The sequence below is a fragment of the Hipposideros armiger genome, unplaced genomic scaffold, assembly GCF_001890085.2.
Source record: "Hipposideros armiger isolate ML-2016 unplaced genomic scaffold, ASM189008v1 scaffold_5, whole genome shotgun sequence".
Lineage (NCBI taxonomy): Eukaryota > Metazoa > Chordata > Mammalia > Chiroptera > Hipposideridae > Hipposideros > Hipposideros armiger.
The window spans coordinates 7,274,572-7,277,805 of NW_017731355.1; positions in this window are offsets into that span (position 1 = coordinate 7,274,572).

Sequence of the window (3,234 nt, forward strand, 5' to 3'; positions counted from 1 at the left end):
CAAAAAAAAAAAAAAAAGAAAAGTTAATCAGCAAGCCAGATCCAGCCATATGACTATTTTAATGGCAAGTTTATCATTTTGAGGTAGAGATTGACACTTTTATGTCCCTCAAAATAAAAGCAGCTAAGAAGTTGATTTTGCATGTTTAATAAATGAGTAATGAGAATGGAAACATTTTATTGGCCAACATCAGACATTTCTCTAACAGACATTTCTACTCCTAACAGTTTTCATGAAGTTTTAGCTGAAAGAAAGAACCAGTTCAGAAATATATTGGTAGACAACACCATGTTGCAGGTTATGGTAAGGAAGCAGTCCTGTTGTCATGACAGTTATGTCAGCCTTTTATTCCTAGCATCAGAGACTTTCGGTGTGTTGCTCTTTATTTATATATTTACATACATATTTACATTTTTAAAAAAATTGGGACTCAAACCCATTAGCTCCTAAACAAGCCCTGAACTCTGTCCAGTGGGTTCATAACCTGAATTCAAGTTGTAGGTAATGTTTGTAATTCTAAAAATGCCGACATTTGTCATTGTGAATTATGTTTCCTTTAGGAAATTCCTTTACTAAAGAGAGGCAGTCATTTTTGACACTAATCAGATGCCTCTGTGCTGACCCTCTTGCTGAATGAGGCCAGGCTTTCTAGGTTATTAGTATTTAAAAAGAAATAACCATTCAGTGTAGCATTTCAGTAAATAATGACCTACAAGACTTATTAGGCATATTCCACAAAATTTCCCACCCACGGCAATGATTAACTTAGAAAACGTTACAGAGTTTTCCTTGTGTCAGCTGAGCAGGGGCTGTAGTTCCTCATTCACATTTTTCACTTAATCCAATGGCTTTGAATTCCTTGCCTTGTAAGTTCCTATATATAGAGATTAGAAACTGCTTTTGGCTATGCAGAATTACATGCTTTTAGATGAAATTTAATCTGTTGTAAAAGGTTTTGTTCAGAGCAACACTATTTATTCCTTGTTGAATTTGGATGACACAGAGAACATTAGTTAACTGGGAACAGAAATTGTGTTACCCAATTTAAAAAAGCTGCAGCAATAATTTTGGGAAAGACTAGAAAAATTAAACACGGGTGAGTTTATTTAAGCCTTTTAAGGAAAAGAGGAAATACCGGAAGATAATTAAAAGTGCAGGGCTAACTTTTCCTCTGGAATGTCTTTGACTTGCCTGCCTTTTATATAGGTTGTGTGATAATGAAGGTTGGGGATTGAAAATGAATTTTTGGTGTTTAAGGAAGCGGTGGGTTTTTGTGATCCTTAGTACTCATGTTTGAGTAAAACAGGTTAAAAAAAATCTTTAGGAGTGAAGAAGGCAGAATGTTTGGACCTCCTGAGCTATTGGATTTTTTTTTTTTGACTTTTTTTTTGCCTATTTTCCAACTACAGTAGGTTAAAAATTTGGAGAAGCCCTGAAAAGTGATTACTCTCTTCCAACGGATCTCTTTATCTGACCACTTATAGACCAGAGGGGAACCCCCTCCCTGAGATTCTTGATATTTGGCTGAAGAATTCCTAAGAAACAGAAATATGGATGGTGGGGGGCTGGGGTGGGGAGTGGGAGTAAGAAACACATCATCCATGGAGGAAAACACTGAACAAATATTTCATTTGTTCTTATAGTGGGATTAACATTTTTGTTCCCTGTGGAGCACAGGCATAAATCCTTAGACAATCTCTGCAAAATTTGTTGAAGGATCATTTGAACTTAAAGGTAACAAATTCTTGGGGTTTTTGAGTTATACACTTTTACATCCTTACACCATTTCAACTAACAGAAAAGGCAAAACACCCACAAAGACCTCTTTTATTGTTCTGTATGTCCTTTTCTGCCTTTCACATCTTATTTTCTTCACAGATGTATATAGCAGACTTTTTTTTTTTGGTTTGTGTAAATGAGCTTTATCTCAAAGTAGCCGTGTTCCTCCCACTTCTGAATTTACTCCTAATGGATAACCCTTACTTCCTTGTTTCCCAGTCTTTTCCCTTGAAACATTTGCTGTTCCAATGTGTTTAACATTAGCACTGAATGGTTCTCAGGATTCATTCAAAGATGGCAAATGAGTTTTTTCTTTCTTTCTTTTTTTCTTTTTTAATTGACTTGGCTGGAAGGTGCTCATATAAAAAGGATGCTGGGAAAAGAAAATGAGCAGACATTCTAGGGAAGTGAGGTAACTGCATTGGGCAGAGGGAGGTTCCAGAAGGTTCCACTCAGAGTGGGCTTTGGTGTTGGGATCTTCCAGTTTTTGGCTCAGCACCTTGTGATAGAAAGGGTGACATAAATATGTAACCAACCACTCTCCCGGCAGGCCCTTGTAATCCAAATAAGTATTATTGACAAATTTTCTATTAGTTTCTAGAATATTTTTTTTTAAGAAACTTTTTTTTTTTTTTTGAAGACCAAAAAACCATGCCTTAATTGAACTGAGTCCAGACTTCTCTGACTAACCCTGTTGAAGAGGAAACCGGAAATGCTCCACTGAAATGTAGATGGCTGTTTTCATGTGTACTCGACTCATACTATTTGACTGGGGAAGTTAATATCACCAGCATGGTGAGCTCTGAGCAGGCCTGGCTGTGACTCTCCTGTCCACCCCCACTTCCCTGGGGTGGTGGGTGCTTGGTGAATGCTAGCTGAATGGATGAATGAATTATCCTGCAAGCTGCAGCTGCCAAGTTTTTGGTTTCTTTTTGATGTCATTTGTGTTAGGCCTGAAATTTGCTTTGAAATCACAGGAAGAAAGACTCTATATAAACTAAATGGCCATTGTTTTCGCTAATATTATTATGTCACACCCAACCCCCAATCCCTCCCAGACAACAATTGAACCAAAGCAATATCTGTCACATGATGCCTGAGGTCAAGTTAGTTCACCTCCCTGCCTCTAATTCGGCATTAAATAAACCACTAAAATAAAGGTAAAGAAGTCTAATATTTCTTTAGAGGTACACACTTAATAAAAACACTATTTGAGGTGAAGGGGCAGAAAAAGGACATTGTTTGATTTCCTTCAAAGGAGTAAGTTATGCTCAGACACAGACTCAGTCTCCTGAGAATTCCTTTTTTTCCCTTGGATGAAGTTAACAGAAAAAGGATTTTGGACTTCCAGGTTGCTATGGGAGGGAGGGCCTGTCCTCACTTGCACCAGGTGATTTCTATCTGTCTCATGGGACGTGCTGAAGCTCAGACACAACACCAGATTCTAGGGGAGTT